Source organism: Acanthisitta chloris, unplaced genomic scaffold (genome assembly GCF_000695815.1).
Source record: "Acanthisitta chloris isolate BGI_N310 unplaced genomic scaffold, ASM69581v1 scaffold16003, whole genome shotgun sequence".
Taxonomy (NCBI): Eukaryota; Metazoa; Chordata; class Aves; order Passeriformes; family Acanthisittidae; genus Acanthisitta; species Acanthisitta chloris.
The window spans coordinates 1-20214 of NW_008663439.1; the positions used below are offsets into that span (position 1 = coordinate 1).

General features: G+C 40.9%; 1 long non-coding RNA gene across 1 annotated transcript in view; it reads right to left on the bottom strand.

The window, feature by feature from the left end:
• Nucleotides 1–541: 541 nt before the first annotated feature.
• LOC103798724 overlaps nucleotides 542–20214 on the bottom strand; it is a 73922-nt gene continuing 54249 nt past the window's right edge. Inside the window, exons 3-4 of the long non-coding RNA XR_624733.1 lie at nucleotides 14645–14814; nucleotides 542–718 (exon numbers count right to left, since the gene is read on the bottom strand). This is a non-coding gene — a long non-coding RNA (uncharacterized LOC103798724). The remainder of the gene's footprint in view (nucleotides 719–14644; nucleotides 14815–20214) is intronic.

A 20214-nucleotide genomic window follows, 5' to 3' on the forward strand; every position in this document is an offset into this window, starting at 1 on the left:
ATATATATATAAAACGGAATCATGTAATTGTTTAGGTCAGAAAATACATTTATGATCACCAAGTCCAACTATAAACCTAACATGGCCAAGTCCACCGCTAAACCATGTCCCTACGTGCCACATCTACACGACTTTTAAATATTTCCAGGGATAGTGACTCAACCACTCCCCTGGGCAGCCTTGACAACCCTTTCATGGAAGAAATTTTTCACAACATCCAATCTAAAACTCTCCGGGCACAACTTGAGGCCACTTCCTCTGGTCCTACTGCTTGGTACATGGAGAAGAGACTAACCCCACCTTGAGATACACGTATGTATGTGTGCATGTGTGTGTATGCATAGAATTCCAGTCCTGTGGTTATAGTTCTGCCACAGAGTTCAGACTGTCAGAAGAAGCAGGCTAAAGCACAAAATGCTGACACTACATCTCACTCCATCACTTTTTCACTCAGACTCAGAAGAATGGACAAGGTTTAAGCACATTCAGCTCATAAATTTCTTTACTAGGGGTGCTAAAAACAGCACTATTTAGGACCTACCTTGCCCATTTGGTACATGTTTAAGTGTTTTTCCTTTCCTAGGGGTTGACTGGCATGATGATGAAGCATTGTTTGTGGTTGGTTTTGTGTCCTCTGTCTCCTCCTCCTCCTCCTCTTCATCCTCATCATCCTGAGAGCTTCCAAAATATACCATGTTGCTGGGCAGGGCTGGAGAACCTGATCATTATAAAGAAATGCCTCATTAGCATCATTACATTCACTTACTGCACTAACCATATTGATCATAACAACTTACTTTAGTGCTATGCATGGCAAGGGAAGAGCAGGACTTGGAGATGGAAGGTCACACTAGTGCATGACTAACTAGAGGTTTTTTATTTATTAGTTTTTACCAAGAGGATACGCATGTGCTTGAAAAGCAAGGTTCTCCCCCCCCCAAGCACATTCTATTCACACTTCAGACAATCAAACAGCCTTGTTACAAGCCCTAATTAATAGCTTTGTGTATTCAGAAAAGGACTAATGCACATGCTTAATTTCAAATGTGTGCTTAAGTGCCTTACTGAAGTCTTAACACACAACTAGAAGTTTACAGCTTTTCCAAACAGAAGAAAAAAAAGAGCAAAAAACCAATCTGCACCCCAGTAATAATTTTAGGTTATTATTACAGGAAAGCATTAGCATTTAAACTTCACAATGCTTCACAGGTCTCAAATACTGTACACAATGTTTTGCTGTATTCTGCAGTACAAAACAAAGAGAAAACCCAAGACACTAAGATGCTTATTTGCCTAGCAGATTCCTGACAAAGGAGAGAAAACAGCAAAGGCCTCCTGATTCTCTGTGTGCTCTTATTGAGGATGTTGCTTCTTGTCTCTCCATTACTTCCCATGTTGTTTCCATGATTTTTAAATGTACAAATACTGCTGACAAGTAATGTAGTTAGTTATAGTGCCCAGTATCAGTTCCTGCTTCAAAATGAGTTTTCCGTCTACCCCTTGGAAGGACGGGAGCCCTAGCAGCCTTCGACATATTCACAAAAAACAATATTTTTTTAAAGAAAGAGAAAAAAGAGAGACAATAGACATGGATAATGAGGACTCATTTTCAATTATTTTCCTGAGCTAAATAAAACAGAAGGACAAAGAGGACTGGGCTACAGACCAACCACACAAGGTAGTGGGTATTTGGCTGGTGCTTCCTTAGGAAGTACTTCTGGTTTCAAGCTCTTCAGAACAGCAATTTCATGTTTTATTTGGTTTTGAGCTGTTGGTATTGCCACTGCCAACAAACTAAGTAAAGCTTATTTTTGAGTTGAGTATTTTCTGTTCCCACCAGGTCTGTACAGTATACTCTTAAATATAAAACCTAAATTTTAATGAATGGGTGCCTAAATATGGCACAAAAACTTGGGATAGGCTGTTTCTTCAATGAATCATTCTTTCCTAAGTGTACTGGTTTTGATTAGGATGGAGTTAATTTTCTTCACAGTAGCTGATATGTGGCTATGTTTTGGATTTGTGCTGGAAAAAGAGCTGATAACACAGGAATGTTTTAGCCATTGCTGAGCAGTGCTTGCACAGTGTCAAGGAATTTTTGCCCGTTTTTCATGCTGCCCTGCCAGGGCTGTGGGTGCTCAAGAAGCTGGGAAAGGACACAGCCAGGACAGCTGACCCCAACTGGCTAAAGGGATATTCCAGACCATATGACATTGTTCTCAGCAATCAGAAAGAAGGGAAGACATTCAGAGTTAAACCATTTGTCTTCCAAGTAACCATTACATGTGACATAGCCCTGCCTGCCTGAGGATGGCTGAACACACATCTGCCAATGGTAGACAGTAAAGGAATTCCTTGTTTTGCTTTGCTTGCTGCTTTTGCTTTACCTCCCAAACTGTCTTTATCTCAGTGAGTTTTCTTACTTTGACCCTTCCAATTCTCTCCTCCATCCCACTTCAGGGGAAGTGAGTGAGCAGCTGTGTGGGGCTTAGGCCCCACCTGTAAAGACCATTGCTCTTGGCCTCTACAACAGCCCCTTTGGAACTGTGGCTGCCTTGGGGAGAAGAAGAAACTCCTCACTGGCATCCTGTGCTATGTCTGAGTGGTAGCCCTGGGACAGCTGGGAGGAACACTGCAGCAGCACCTAGGGCATGATGATTCCTTCCCCCTGAGATAGTGTATGTATTAATCCATACAACCTAGACATAAATGCATGGACACATACAGTTATCCTAGGGGGAAAGGCTTTTGCATGTCACAACTTTCATATTTACACAGACTAATGATCAAATTAAGACGGATGACATATTTCACAGCATGGGAGTAGTAGCAACTTACAGAAACAAAAAACCTTCACATTTTATGCAAGCCTAGAATTTTTTGCTACACTCTACACAACCAACTGTAGTAGGCAAGAGGCTGAGAGGCACATTAATTCTTCTGCTTGGAGGGGAGTTTTAAGTCTCAACAGCAACTAACTGGAAGACTCCAGTTACTCTAGGACAGTGCTGCCTGACAAATAAATTGGTCTCAGCTTCCACCTAGGTACCCAAGTGTGTGGTTATGGATTCAGAAACTGGATGCAAGTGCATCAGTTCTTATCAGAATATGAAGTCTGACACCATCAGTGCATTGACAATTGATGGCGTAAAAGAAACTTACCATTACCAACCCTCAAAAATATAGTCAATCACAGACTGAAATCTCCCTGTCATAATCAGAGAAATAGTCAGAAAATTTATCCTTCTGAGACACTGAAGTAAGAACTAGATATAGTATCTGCTCTCTAAGATTTATCTTCCCTAGCATTCCACATCCCTGAGCTTTTTTTGTCAGTTGCTTCCAACAGCAACCAGCAAAAAAGTACCATCTGCAACGCAAATGCTGTTATTACAATAGCAATCTTTTTTCCTTTTTTTTTAAGCACAGAATAAAATACAGTACTGTGTCATTCTGCTCAGAAAGGAGGGAGAGTCTTACCCAAATCTGAAAGCAGATACAAATTTCACCTAACTCCTGGTATTCAATCATTGTAAGTTCAGTGCATAAATCTTCTGCCAGAATGACATTTTTTAATTCTTTCCAATTGAGAACTATGAACAACAATGGTTAAACTGCATTCCTGGGACAGCTGGGACTGTTCGAGAAGTACATTTCCAGAGAAATTAGACTAGCAACATCCAATAACACAGGAGAGTCCTGCTAACCCTCACTTTACTGATCTAAGTGCTTTGCAACATGAGACCTTGGAGAAAAGCTGGCGTTCAGTCTGGGTCTACTAGTCCCCTCCTCCCCACCAGCTTTTCCTACATATTTATTCAACTTGACTTGCCAAACAGAAAGAAAGGAAAAAAGTCTGGACTTGCATATTTTTGTTCTATTTAAGCATTGTTATGGATGGAAGACTGAAACAAACCTAAAATCTCTGAGTTTTCTTGCTTACTTTTTATACTAAAACTATTTTTATCATTGCATTCAATATTAACACTTCAGTTCTGGAATAGCCTTGAATAACTTGTTCACAATTATGTGCTGAACTGGTTAAAACCACTTTCACTCTAAGCCTATATAACTGAACATGCCCAAAAGGCTGAGCAAACACTAGTTTAAAATACTGAAACAGGCTACTCAAGCTCAAGATACTGCAAATTCCCTTTATGAGCAACTGAAGGGAAGACAAGACTCTAAGTGCACTGTGATTTCATTCAAGCTAACAGAACAACAATCATGTTTATTAGACAACATCAAATGTGTTTGTGAGTGGTATATGTGCACTGCTGGTTACACAAAGCAAAGAGCAAAGAAAACTTCCTAAAACTCCTCTTAAGGAAACAATATTCAGAATTCTCATGACTGAAGAACTAACGAAACTTGTAAGAGTGAAGCTGCACCACAAAAGACTGGAAGATACGCAATTACTCACCTTCTTTATTACAATAACGATTCCTGTCCTAAATATCCCTCACCATCTCCGAGACCAGACAGGGATGTGCATATAATGCCACAGCCTACCTCTACAGGAGACCTCATTTGTTACTCAAAGCTACTAATTTATATAAACAGTACTAAGTAGAGTTACTGTAGCCATGAATGCCCAAGACCATTGGAGATGTGAAGAAGAATGTGTGGTCAAGAGCTGGTTTGTTTTTTCCAACTGTATCAGTTGGTCAAATAAAATATATTGCCCTTCCTCATAAATCGGGTCTGCCTTCATGGTAAGATGAAGTTCTTCACAAGAACATGGTGGTTTTCCTTACAGACTTGGTTGAGAGTTGCTGCTCTCAGATTTCTCCATGTATAACAGATATTTACCATGAAAATTATGTATGACAGCAAGATGATAAAACCCCTCCAAAATGGCATGAGAATAAGGAAAACTGAACCTTCACCAGACACATACACACACATTCACAAAACATACAGTTGTTGGCACTTCCTTGATATTTTCAATTTATGAAACATTATTCTGCACATTTTTGTCTCTGCCTGGACACACTCAGCAACAGAAACCCATGGGGCAGCTACACTGGTTCCTTCTTGCATGTATTTGCCAGCGAGGCAGCAAGAGTGAAGATCATCCCTCCTCTTCTTATTGCCCTCCCCAGCACCAAGGTGTGATTCTCACAGCCTACTGAGGACAACCTAAAAAGCGACATTAGAATTTAATTAATAACCAACAGCAAAAGAGAAGAGTTGCAACACTCCGGATAGAGGGCAACATCTGTGCCTGGGAGGTGGTGCCTGCCAGGTCTCAGCACTAGGTATATAATTCCCTGCTTCCTCGCTTTCCATCCCCAAGAAAACAGCAGAAAAATCTGCAAGGAGTTATGAGAGCCTGTGGCTGTATTGAATTTTACAAGTCTCCTTCTGTGCTGGGAGCCCCCAAGTCATGGAGGCAGCTGCTACCATGGGCACTGCAGTGGCTGAAGGGGAAGTGCAGGGGAGCAGCCCTCCACACTGAGAAACACACCCTGCCACGCACCCAATCAGCAGGTGCCTGAAAAGCCCATTCACTCAGCAAATCTGATTGCAACCTAGAAATTAAATTTGACTTCTCACCAATTATTTAGAAGACATTTCCTACAAGGAACCATCTAGACTGTTGGTGGCTGTGTGGACATTTTTCTTGGCATCAAAAATGGTCTACAGAACATCTACCTCCATCTGGCCTCTTGTTCTTATTTCTGTGCCACCACCTCAATTGTGGCAGTATAGTTTTTTTGTGGGGCCATGTGGTGAATCGGATCAGGGAACTGATTCAGATTAAAATCCCAGACTAAGGAAATTAAAGTCCATTAATAAAAGCTGTAACTGTAATGTAATGTTACAAGCTCTCAAGAAAAGATTTGGAAAATTTCTGTGCACGCTCTTTCTTATTGAATGTGTAGCACAATATATCATTTTATGTTATTAAACAAAACATGAAACACAGTATGTTTCCAATCTCGTGTAGGAGCTGCACATTTTACATTCTGTCCCAATGATGTCTAGGCACAAAATTCCTAAATTCCCTTTTTTCCCCCCTCAAGATAGATGATTTTATTTGCATCAATACTTCCATAAAAGCATGTGCCATCACCAAAGATCTGGACGAGGCAATTGCAACATGTTGAGAAGGAAGGAGAAGCCATGGCAAAACTAACAAGAAAGGGCATGGAGCAGCAGCAGTGCAAAAGGGAGGACCTCTGATGTGCTGGGGCTGGAGAAAGAGGTGAGTGGCAAGAGGTAATTTAGCAGATGGACACAAGCTGCAGGAGCAACAGGAGAAGTAAGATACTAAAAGAATTACTGACATTATATAGCAACAAAAACAGCAAAGCAGGAAGGACACTCCTGTTAAAACTGCTCAATACAAGGTATCTGTCTGACAGTGCAGTCGACCTGCTGCCCTGATCTGGACACATGCCACTCACTTTTCCTGCTTAACAAGTACTGCACTGTTAACCCACAATGGAGAGCAGAAAAGCTATGGCCAAGGCCAGCCAGCAATCTGGAGGGATCCTCCCATCCCCCTCCCCTCCTCCAAATCCCTGGGGAAAAGCGAAATTGCCATGCTGGCCCTTGTAGTGCAATTCTGGAAGCCTAACAAATTGCCACGGCTGACTACTAAGGGATTGCAAGCCACAGAGAAAGCTCACTCAGCTGACACAACCCCAGGTACCCTCTCCTTGCCAATACCAAAGCAGGAATTACTGCTCCTGTGATCAGATACCACTGTGTGTGGCAAATTTTGAGAGAATCGTTAATGGTGAGTTGTCTTTTTAAAAATCACTCATCATAGTTACAATGAGCTATGAATTATTACAAACAGGGAAAACAGTCAACTCTTCTAAAAAATTAGGTCTGAAGTATGTTTGGCAACTGTTTCCATCAGTATCTGCAGTTTCATTATTGAAATCCTCTCGAGTATTTTTGTCTTCCCTCCCATTGTGAGAGCAACACAAAAGCAAACCTAACTATATAGGAAAAACGATTACCACAACTACACAGAAAGTGTGGCCTAATGCATATGAAAGGATGACAAATGTATTTCATGTCCTCTGTTATAATAATTTGTACAACAATAAGTACAAAATAAAATATGTTTTTTGTAAGTCATGGTGCTGCCTATAGCAGTTTTCTTGGAAAGATGTTACCCTCTGCATGTGCAAAATTCAGACTTGCTACAAACAGTAGGCAGAACTGATGCTTACTCAGCCTGTACATACAGATGCGTTGACCTCAGCAGCTAGTGCCTGATTAATAGAATAAACTATACTCTTTTTCAGCCATTTTATTTGACTAATGAGGTTATTAAATTTTTTTTTCATTTGACAAATGTGTAATTTTCCCTCCTAAATTACTGTACGTTTTGTTTCTCATTAAATTACATTAACTTTTGTCTTGGACTAGCTAAACATACTAAAAAACCCTCTGAATTTGGATCTGAAGAGTGGAATCAGAAGTATGGAAAGTGCATGTGCTTTGCCAAAAACACTATTTCATTACTCTTCAGAATTAGCTGGCAGTGTTTCTGCAATATTTACTGAAGTACAAACCAAATGTTTTCATCTGGACAGGATTCAAACCCTGGTATGTTACAACCACAACAAAAATCATCTCAATCCAAAAGTCTTCTCTGTAATTTGGGCTGTGGTTTCTGCAAAATTGGAGGATTCTTCTCCATGAATTATTTACACCAATTCCCCCTCCAGCTCCTCTCTTTTTTTTCCCCTCCTAACAATTAAACATAACCCAGATGTGCTTTGGAAAAATCTTAAACAATTTAAGAAATCAGAATGATTTAAGCAGAAGGCAGGTCAAGGTATGTGGGACTTAAGCCTGCCCCAATAAACACACAGCATGCCAAGCCCTACAATGAGCTGTGTCCAGAGGTTTGGCAGCTTCTCAGACACACGGACCCATTTTGCAGGTGGAAAAACCTTGCCCCTCAAATGCTCCTGATGTGCTGGCATCTCAATGCTTAAAATTTAGAGCCTGGCTCTCATTTATTATGTCCTACTTATTATAATTTGGCAGGACAACGTCAAGTCCCTGAAGTGCAAAATAATGTAATTTATGCCCACACTTTATGGTGGTTTTACCAAGCAAGGCCAAAGGAGAACGAACTGCATAAACTCTACAGGAAAGAGCAATTGTACCTCACTTGACTGACTCCACCTGCAGGAACAGCCCCAGAGGGAGCTCACTGGTGCCTGAACAAGAGGGAGGAAAGGGCCATCCCAAATACAGAAATAAAACAGAGCTCTAACACACCAATGCTCAAACTAAACTCTTCTCTCCCCTGCCATTGTATGAATCACAAGGTGCCTAGTGTCATGGTTAACTTATTGGCTACTGTAGTGACATAAAACCCATTTTCTTCTCAGCCTGTTCTTCAAAGTAGTAGATCTGAAAGCAAAAAGCCAAAGAAAATTGTTCCTTTTCTAGGGAAATGGAGCAAGGGTGCAGAAATGCGTGAATCCGCAGAAAAAAAATAAAAGGTTCACTTTCCAGACTTAACAAAACACACACTAGAGTAACAGACTACTCAATATTAAAACAGCCAAAGCAGTGCTTCTCACATCTGCAATTCATACCTCATAATCTCAAAGGATTTTATCTCCACTAACCTGACTAGATTTTACAGTGACTCTCAAAACAAACCCTTCCCACATAAACTTCAACCCTCAACTTTATGTTCCCTTCCACGGTGAACAAGACAAGTCTGCAAGTTTCAAACCACCACGGTGCCATTACCAACAAGCTACCAGGCTGTGTTTCACACCCATGAGATCCTGGGCCCCACCCCTAGCACAAAATAAGTGTTTTCAGAAGCACTGAACCTACGGTAGGTTCACAGGTTACAGAAGCAAGCTCACAGGTTTCTGGCTGGGATGAAGGGCAGAACTGCCTTTGCCAGAATACTTGACATTGCCCACCTGGTCAGTGAGGTCTTGAACAGAGTTAAACATGTATCCTCATTCTAGAAAAAACTAAGCAGCTTGCTGAGAGACTCGGAGTGAGTCTGTGGCAAATACAAAGGCTAAACCACAAAATTAGTCTCCCATTTCAATCAGTTAACTTCATCCTGTGGCTTTTTGCAGGGGTAGATAATGGAATCATTAACATCAGGAAGGAGCCCAAAAACTGGAAGAGCAAGAAAAAACTGATTCAGCTGTAGTACTACACACAGGATACTCGATCTTGTTTCAGCTCCCCTTCCCACCTCTTAAATCTCTCAGCAGGCACATGCTGATGTGAAGATGCATCTACAACTAGATGCCTGGAGGCCCCTCCAGAAGCACTCCCTTCCTCTGGGAAGGAATAATGCCATGGTGGTGGTCACCAGGCTCTGTGTACCTCACGCGCTGCCCGCTGTGAGCCTGCGTATTCACTTCTCCCTGCCAACACTGACTAAATTACTCTTGTCCTCAACCACCATAAGAGCTACTTAATTGCTCAGAGCAGCATATTCCACAGGTGGCCTAAATGGCTGTACATATGAGAAATGTCTTGTATTCTGCACTTCAATACTAATCCTAACTTTGAAAAAGAACTTAGAAGCTGTGAGATTACAGTTACTATAAGCAAACTTATTTTTATTAAATGGTTAAGATTCAACACCCTGCAGTTCACTCTTGTCTTTTCAATCTGTCCTAAAATTTTAGTTTCAAATAATAAATGATTTCTTAACACTATCAACAGCAATTCTTCTTCCACTATCTGAAACAAATTATTGTATGCTTGAATGTCTTAATATTATTTTGGCATTATAAAAACTAACCCAGACTGCAAAGATCTTGGCTCACAATTTTGAAGAATATCAGCATTTCGCCGCTTTGCTTCCAGCCTAACCAAGTTGCTGTGCTATTCAATCTGCTTACTCTGACATGGTGAGCATGTCTCCACGGTGGCAATAGAAGGCTGGTGCTTCAGGAACGTGACTGATGCCATCACCAGCTCTGGAAGTCCAGTGTACCTACTGATACTTAACTACGAGGCAAACATACCTCCTGCCTTGTTAAAAGCTATGCAAATTAATAGTTCTATCAAGTCCAAAATTAAGAGCTCCCAAGTTTTTGGTTTGGGGGGCTCTCCCCTTGTAAAGGAAAATCTCTGCATATATCTACTGACACAGTCAACCTCTCCTATCAAGACTCAAAAGAAGACTGAGATCAAAGGCACACAAGCCTACCACCCAAACACAGGTGTGAAAAAGAATAAGAAACCTGTTTAAGAACAAACTGTGAGAGGACTGGGACACCGAGAGTTAAAAGTTACTGAAGTTCAGGCAAACGTGCTACAGTGAAATTTTCTACTTTGATTTTGCCCAATTGTAATAAATCATCAGATCATTAAGTCAGTGCAGTACTCAAAGAAAACGAACAATCACACGTTTTGCAGAATAGAAGAGCCTGAAAACTCAATTTGTGAGATCTCAATTAAACCATCTTTATTTAGGAAGCCCTGAAATTCTCTAGCATGTAACTCCCAGAGGCTTGGCTTAATTAGAAAGTTGATCATGGGAAAACTTCTTAAAATGTAGTCTCCTAATCACAGCCTTCCTGTTATCACCTTTTGCCAAAGATCTATTGCTCACAGGGACTTGTTTCTCCTTCCTCCTTTAGCCTGATATTATTCGACTGGCAATATTTTAACCTGTAAATAATTACAGAGAACAAAGGTAACTTAAATGCACTGTAACAGAAGCTATTAAGAAAAATATGATCAGAGGCAGAAAATAGAGTAAAAGTGGAAGCCGTTGTACAACTACACAGAGATGACACACTGGTATCTACACACTGCGGAAAGATACTAATTATGCCTCTGGCAAAGGGCATACAGGCTCCTTCAAAGAAGCTATTTAAAGATAAGAACACTGCAGACAAACACTTCAGAGATATCTGTGCTATTCCCTTCCTTCTTGTGTTGGAAATTCTAGGTCACAATTTAATAATATACAAAATGAAACAAACTTTTTTTTATAAAGGAGGATTTTAGAATAGTAGAAAGCAGAGGCACCTTGCCAAGTCAGGTCAGTGAGATGTATTCCAGAGTGCTCAGATATTCATCAACTGTTACAGCTTTTTCATTCTGCTCCACTTACCTTTTAAGAAGTAATTAGTACACTGTATTATCAAATCAGGAGTTTAAAAACAAACTAATTTAAAATATGTCTAAAGCTTTAGTATTCTGGATAATGAAACCAAGCAGGTCATCTTGGTTACATGATTTTCCTTTGAAACTACAGGATGCTAAAGAGAGGGGGAGGGAAGGGAAATATAAATTATTTTAATCACTCCATTTTTTCCAATTCAATTTTCTTACACACAGCAGACAGGTAAGTGGGACTTCTTCTCTTAAGTATGGGACCTTACGCATGTCAGGGGCCTTTCTTCCACACTGCTGCATGATAATACTGCTCCATCACTCACAGAATTCAGCTGCTCCCACTTAACACAAAATCCCTAAGATCAATGAAGAGTGAACTTCAGTGCTGATGGGATTTTTAAGTTTCTCTGTTTAAAAACACAGAATGAAAGTATACACTGACATGGGGGTATTCGGTCAAAGGCTGGACTGCATAATCTTGGAGGTCTTTTCCAACTTTAATAACTTATGATTCTATGGTGTGATGAATTTACACTGTGCTTCTGACACTGCTCTTGGGTGTGGTGGGACAAGGACAGAGACAAGATCACAAAGCTGCTTTCCTGCTGGCCTTGGAGAAGACTCCCTGGCCAAAAAAAAAAGCTTTGATTGGAAATGCAGGAACTATACCACCAGAGCATTTTGAAGGACTAAAACCTAAGATAGTCCTAACTTTAAAAAGATCCAACAAAATAAACAAAACATGGGGATTTACTGCTCTGGATCTTATCACTACTACATGTACAATTTTCGAAGCGCAGAACTTAGACCCTGTGAGTGTGCTCTTATTTCCATGCAGTTGGCATGTCACGTTTCATCATGAAAGTGCAAACAGCCAGGGCTGGACAGACACATATGGGGAGAAGTCAGAACAAGCACATGTCCTACCATGTGAACAATTTTGAATCCCTCAGCACTTCAATATACAATAGCACAGAGGTTCCAAATCAAAACAAATCCATTTTAAAAATTCACAAGTCTTCCCTATGCAGAGTTTAACCAAGTTGCTGGCTCTTCTCTCTCCAAGCTCACTAGGTATCACCAGAAGAGTAACACTGAACTAAGCCTTGTTAGTGCCCAGGAAAGTCACTCAAGGAATATTTCTGGAGCTGGATGCACCAGCAGGGTGCTACACTAATTCCCTGCAAGCATATTAAGAACCAGCTTCCACCTCCTTTTTTTTTTCCCAACAGGCACATCTAAAGAGACAACCACCTGGAGCTAAACCTCTCAGGAGAGCAAACGAGCATGATCTCAGGTAGCCAGGACCTCCTGAATGACACAGCAGTTCAGACACAGAAGCCAGAGCCATGCTAAAACTGATTTGAGCACCCCTACTCCTTCTCCCTCCAAGCCACAGCACTCCCCTGCTCCTCCAGAGGAGCATCCAAGTAGCACATGTCCAAGAAGATTTCCCTGCCTCTTTGTTACTGGCTCTTTTCACGCTTTATACAAGGGTGATGGAGCAATAAGCTTGTGGAGGTGCTGAAACACAAAGCTGACAGCTTCCCCTTTCTACTATTTTTCAGCCTGTTTAAGCAGACCAAGAACATGCCATGTGTGGCACTCAGAGCAGATTTTCCCTTGTGGTTTTTAACATAACCATAATCGTGATCTTGCCGTCTGAATGCACGTGTTGTCTGAAATACATGAGCACTACTGCACACTGAAGAAATTAGGAATGAATTGCAAGTTCTTAATTGACAGTACAAAACATCAATTATGCCACAGATGAATAACAAAGAAGAAAATTACAGGTGCAAGAGCTAAACAGCCATTAATTAAAATATTAAAAAAAAAAAAAACACACCACCACAAAACACCAACAACATGAAGCACTGGAATAGGACAAAAGTACCCATATTTTCCATTTGCATTGTTACAGCAGAATCCTAAAACAGTAGGAAATAAAAATGGAGATAAGTGACGTCCTCGCATAAGTTGCCTTTCTGTAAGTGCAAGTGCCTTCAAAGCTATAAATAACACATGCTTAGTTAGCAAGCAGTGGAAACAAGTGTGTGAATGCAGCCATGTGTGCTCACGCACATACACACACACAACCCCCATCTGAATTTTCCCACCAACAACTGTGGCAGTTGGCCCAGATCACAGCAGTGACATGCTGCCAACAGACTGATCAACCTCACAGCACACTAAATTAGAAATACATTTCCACAGATTAAATTTCAGAGGACCGTGATGCCACTTTAAACTCCATTAGATTCTGCTCCTCGCAATCCTTTAAACAAACGCAAAAACTAGCAAATCACCCAGCTCTATCCCCTCCACCCATCAACTTTACCGGAAGTCCCAACAGGGTGGAGGTTCCATACTGGATGTGAATCAAGACAGATAAATTACCAACCAGTCTAAAGGTACCACTAGCCTAAAACCTCACAGAAAAGAAGAAAAAAAGAAAACAAACCATGCTGCATTGAAGTGAGAAAGCCTCAGCAGAAGATACGGGTGGTCACAGATGTGACAGAGACCTCAGCACTAGGAAAGGCAACTCAAACACAAGCTTTGACAGATTCAACCCACTAGATAAGACTTTTTGCACACAAGCCCTGTCTGTAACAAATGCACACCCTTTCAGCAGGTAACAGGACAAAACAACATCAAGAGGCGTAATTCCTGCATATCAAGGTCAGAGCAGTGACTAACTAGAGGGATGGGGAGGCAGAGCTGTCAGAAGAGAAACATACCACAGGAGCTAATACAACAACTGGGAGATTAAACTGTCGTCAATACATGACTTGGGACACATGGCCATGGAAAGTCCAAAGAAAAATGACCACTCAGGTAAAATCTCTTTCTTTAGCTTAATCTAGACAGTCAGCTGTACCTCACACTCAGGTCCCCAAGCCTGACATGCAGGCTTGCAGACACAACTCAGTGATCCCAGACATGCCATACAGCTCCAGTCAGGCTCAGGCACCTGTTACTGTGAGCTAATTCAGGTATCTCACTCTACAATTTCAGATGCCTCATTTGTACTTGGGTTGCAGAACAGAGGAGCTCACCTGTTTTAATTATCACCACAGGAACAATGTGGCTCCTGAGGCAGCCAAGAATAATGGCAAACCCTCCACCCCTTGTGAGATGAAAAGTCGCACTCACATTGAACAATAAAGGACAGTGAGTAGGTAGAAAAGGGGAATTTCCAACTAGATTTCTCCTCTTGCAGGAACAAGTACTCAGGCAAGTTAAGCACTTCTTCAGTTTATAGTCAGACAAAACAAAGGAGGATGAGGAGGACTTTAGAGAGCTAGACAAAAACCTATTCAGGATAACAGAGTGCCAAGCATAAAAGAAATTTCCTTTTGCACTATTACCAGCCTCATTTTAGGATCTTTAGAACCATGAACTCGAATACTCCTGCTGCAGGTACAGTCAAATTGCTGAGTCGAAATGCACACTACATTCAAGCATAGCACCAGTACATTTGTCTATCCACTACAGCTCATTCTGTGAATGAGACTGTCCCCCAAGGCTGCTGCAAGACACCTACCTCGAAGACAGAGGAAAGTGAGAAAATCTTCTGTCTTGGGCTTCCTTTTGGAGAGGTCAGAAATCTGAGTGGCAGGAGGGGGTAACAACGGCTCCACTATTTTTATTGGAGTTGTGCTGGGACTGTTTGGCTGGGACTGAGCAAACTTCCTTTGTGCTTGCAGCCTTGGCCTGTGGAAACAAGAGCATATCAAAAGCATGTTAGGCAGAACTTCTTGCAGGAGATGTGAGAAATAAAAATTCACCATTAAAAAAAAAAGGGGGGGAAGAGAGAGAGACAGAGATCTGAATCCATCTCCCACCAGTATCATATCCATAGTTGGGTCAATTGTGAAAACAGTATTGTAGTTGTTTTACCCTTTGGTGTTTTCTGCTACAATTTGGAAAACCAGAAAGGGAACATCTTGACTGCAAAATCTGTGACTACTATTTCATATGTTCTGAATGTTTTCTTGCACATCATACAATTACAGTTTACCATCCGCTTATTTGGAAATTAAATCTGTATTTTGTACCATGAAAATATCTTTTTCTGTTAAGTGTTAGTGTTCTGTTTTTAATTAAATTTACAAATTAGGTTTATTTTAGCCCCAATTAGGTTTTAATTTATTCCAATCTGCTAGAATCTTATTTCCATTATAAAATAGATATTAATAGATAAGGTATATATGATAGCACCCAGTTCTACAAAAACAAAACCTTTAGGAAAAGATATTTTTGACGAGAAAACATCAGGTTAAAGCCATTAAATTTTTGTTTGCTTAGCCACAGCCTAGAAGACAGAAAGGTAAGAGGTCTGCAGTGGGGTTAAGTAGTATTTGGGACACATTTTAAGAATGAAGGACATGCACAGAGTGAATCTGTTCAGTCCTGGTACTGGGCAGACTGACACACTCTGATTAGTTTTAGAGCACACCCGGGTATGGCTGTAGGAAATGAATGGATGCAGGTGGTTTTGGCAGTCAGGCTGCAAATTATTTCAAGCCCATCTGAAGGCTCTGATTAACTGCTAGGTAGCAATGAATATGATTTTCTTTAATATGTCTAGAACGTAAATTGGTATTAGGGAAAGCGCTTTGGGGCAGGACAGATACCCGGAGGGGGTCTCACTGGGAACCTGGCTCAGCTCAGCATTTAAGAACATGCTAATTTCTCACTTAAGCAACTGGGATTCTAATTATGATCTTTATTACAGCTTCAAAAAGGAGAGAAGCTACAGAAAGAACTTAAAACCTTGTTGAGAAAGGATGCAATTTTATGTCATTTTCTTCCCTAATAGCAGAGTATTTACATAATGTCAAGCTGAAACATATCAAATAACACTGAAGGAAAACCCAGGTCTTGTCACTCCACTGCAGGCTTAACTGTTGTGACTTAAGTAAAGCACAGTTATCATTCAGTATGGATGAAACACATAATTGGCAAACCTCTGCCTTGTCACGGATATTAACCTCAAATAGTTGGGTAAGATAAGGTTTGTTACTGTATTTTAAACTTCTGCAACTTTTGTGACTAAACTAGCAAACAAAAATAAACTGAAAATCCTAGCAGTTTTGTGCATATACACACGTCCCCTAATGACAACAGAGAATGAAAGTAACATTCAGCAATTTTCCACCTAAAACTGCATAAAGTTGTCCAAGTCCTCACTATCCAATGCCCACTCCCCCAAACAACAAAACATACCAGCCATTCTTACTGTTTATTTTCCTCTCCTTCATGGAAAAAATAACATAACGTTTATAATTGTTTTTTATCATGGTGCTTATAATTTGTGAACTGGAACTAAAAGACTATTGAACACATATATTTCCTCATATCTATGAACTATTATCTTTCCAGAATTAAGGTGTTGCATAGATCTGCCTGTATCTCCCCCGAAATTGCTCAGAATGCTTGGCAAAGTCCCATTCCTTCAAGTAGACTGAGGACTCCTGCACAGGATGAATGGGATTTTAATTTCAATCAACTACATTGCTATCACCAAAACCATATATGCTGCCAGAGAAAAACGCTTTGTGTTGGCTTCTGTTATGCACAAAACATATGCTCTCTCGGCAAAAACCAGACTATGAAGGTTAGTAAGCAACATTGCTTTCTGTACAGCAGTTTTTCCCAATTGATGTGCTTCATCAGCTGGGCTGTTAAAAAACATACACCCATCCATTCTTCACATCTCTGTACCTGCTCAAATCTCATGTGACCCATGATAAGCAGTGAGAAGGACCACCACCCAAAAGTCCTCATAACCCAAAAAGTAAAGGTTAAGCCTGTCTCATGGTACAAAATTAACCCTTTGCAGCAAGAATCATCCACACCAGTTTGCAGTATCCCTATTAGCATTCTCCACAACATTGAAACAGGATTAGGGAATGACTTGTAAGTTTGGCACAGATGTGAAATGAATTAGTGAAATGGAAGTACTTTTGATTTGGTGAAAGTATACTCTCTGCTAACATTCTTCTCCAGTACAAACAAATCCCTGCAGGGTATGAGGCCTGGCCTGGCAGCATCAGTCTCTTCCACTACTCTTCCCTACCCACGGGGGCCCTTCATTTCAGCAAGGAAAGCAAAATGCCAGGTCTTCCCTTCACTCAACTTCAGGTTATGACCATGAACTTTTGCTGTGCCCCCTGTGAGCCTGCGGTGACTCATTGCTATATGGTCAGATGTGTCTGAGATTCTTTTCCTCTCAAACCAATGCTGAAGATCACTGTACTGAAGAACCTGCTTGGTTTGAGCTCACCAGTGTCATAAAAACAGACCTCCTTAGAAAATACCCATCTTTTATTAAAACCCTGAGCAGTTAGAGCGTGCAAGCATCACTGATTCTATTTATGAACACTAGTAAATGAAGGCACTCTTTTGTGACTGCAGCATCCTTTAGGTTTCTGCACCAACTACTGTTCTTCAGATGGACAGGCACATACTCCACAGGCTTCTACTTCAATGCCTGAGGGTGTATACAGAGTGAGCTGCCAGCAAGAAGCAAGCTATTCTGTAGCAACAACATACTAGGATGAGGCATCCAGATTAGGAAACAAAAGACAAGGTCTTAAGCAACCTTTGCTCCGGATTTATGTAAATAAGACCAGTTTCAAAGGAAAAACATATGTATTTCAAAACATGGGCAACAGGTAAAGCTGGTTCCTTGTGAAGGCATGTATGCACCTTAATAAACTCTTATGTCCCCATGAAAACCTGTAGCAGCACAAAACCAATTATTTCGGGTACGGTTTCACATTACACTTAATCCAATCTAAGTGTGAAGCTGCTGCTAAAGAAGGATGTAGCCTTCCTTTTCACTACAGTTACACCAGAAGAAGCATAGCTACTCATTGTACTCACACACCACTTCTGAGCAAGGAAGAACAGGCCAAGTGATAAAAGTGTTCAGAAAGACCCTTTGTGTGCGTGATGTTGCCTACCTAGAATTCAGATAGAAACAGTGTGGCCAGCAAAACTAGGAAAATTATCATCCCCTGGTACTCAGTACTGGTAAGGCTGCACCTCTAGTGCTGTGTTCAGCTCTGAGCCCCTCACTACAATCAAGGCATTGAGGTGCTGGAGTGTGTCCAGAGAAGGGTACAGAGCTGGTGAAGGGTCTGGAGCACAAGTCTGATGAGGAGAGACTGAGGGAGCTGGGAGTGTCTAGCCTGGAGTAAAGGAGGCTCTGGGGAGACCTTATTGCTTCCTGCAACTCCCTAAAAGAAGGCAGCAGCCAGGTGGGGATCGGTCTCCTGGATAACTAGTGACAGGACAGAAGGAAATGGCCTCAAGCTGCACCAGGGGAGGTCTATACTGTTCCTCACAGAAGGGGTTGTCAGGCATTGGAACAGACTGCCCAGGAAAGTGGTTGAGGCACTACCCCTGGAGGTATTCATGGGGTGGCACTTGGGGACATGATTTAGTGGTGGACTTGGCGGTACTGGATTAACGGTTGGGTGCAATGATCTTAAAGGCCTTCTCCAACCCAAAGGATTCTATGATTGTTTAAACACGTAACACCACCAGCATGGCTTTGTCCTTTGCTTCTTAATGCAACAGTTTCTGCTGGAATGACCTATTTAGCATGAATTTGGCAACAGGTGACAGATTGGCATGAGCGGCAGAAAGAACAACAGAAATCCTGTTTCCGTCCTCAAAACAAATTGCTCACACTGTCCTCACTGAAAGGGTATATACTACCTAAGGCTTGCAAATATGCAAACAGAAAAAATCTTCGCAAGAAGGAAAAGGATGAGGAAAGAACTCAAAATAATACCACATTCTAAACGCCATGCGAACACCCAACACGCGGCCAGAAATATCCAGACTATTTAAAAATAAATAGCAAACCACCTTCTCTCAACAGAATGTTATTTTCCTTCTACTGCTTTTGAGAGACTTTAAACACCTACCTATGACATGAAGTTCAAAAAAGGCCTCAGCCTGAGGAAATCTCACCTCCTGTTGGTATGCTTCTCTTCTACTGAACCGACTGTTTAGGTCTGAGACAGTAAATTACACCCAGAGACTAAAACTCGACAACAAAAACATCCCGAGTGTAAAAACTCAGACTAGGCTACAAAACATTGCTCTCTCAACACAAAATACACTTTTTTGAAGCTTTTCTGGACTAGAACTTATTTTTAGTTGCATATTTAAGCAAATTGCATTCCTTCTAATCAAAACACTACAGTTTCTCTTAGCTAAAAATACTTCAGAATGTATTTTAAAATAGAATATTCTAGCACCATTCATTTAGCTTGTAGAAAAGTTCACGTTTAGGAAAAAAACACTACACAAAAGTGGTCTGTGTTAAATTTAGTAAAGATTAATACTCTAGATAACAGTGCATGCTGTCTTAGCTACAAGTCAAGTACTAAACTATCAGTATGTGACATTTAGTTGTACATCGGTACAAAAATCTGACTCTTTTCAGTTTATTACTCCATAACTACTAAGTGAAAGCACAGCAGACATACTGTAAAACATCACAAAAAACAATATGCACTGTCAGATTTGTAATATGTCTGTATTCATACTAACCTATCCACAGAAAATTCTGGGGTTGAATCATAGTCATAGTAGTCCTCATAACTACGCATCTCAGCTGGGAGGAGATTTGCAAAACAAACTATCTTTTTCAAACATTCTCTAATCTCCAGCAATCTGCAAGTTCACACAGAACTTCCTGCTTAATATGTGCTACAGTATTTCCTTGCTGTTTGGTCTCATAACCTTTCAGCTACTTCTTGAACTCCACTTTTGCTTGTGTCTTTTCCTGCTGTTCTGCAGCCTGATGTGTATGTTCTTTGTCTTTATAACAGCACCACTAGAGTTAGATTTCCAAACGCTACCAGAACTACAGCTTAAGTAGCTGCTTGAGTGGGATGGTTTTGTGACTAATTCCCATTTCCCTTTTCAATGCAGTGTGCTTTTCACTTTCTGAGCTGCTAGCAAGCAGTCTGCAAGCTAAAGAGAAGGAATCGATGCCTCTCATCTTTCTGACAAGCAGCATCGTATTTGGTTATTTTGCTTTGGCTGTTTCTCCTCTCAAGAAACTGCAACATGACAGGACGAGAGGAC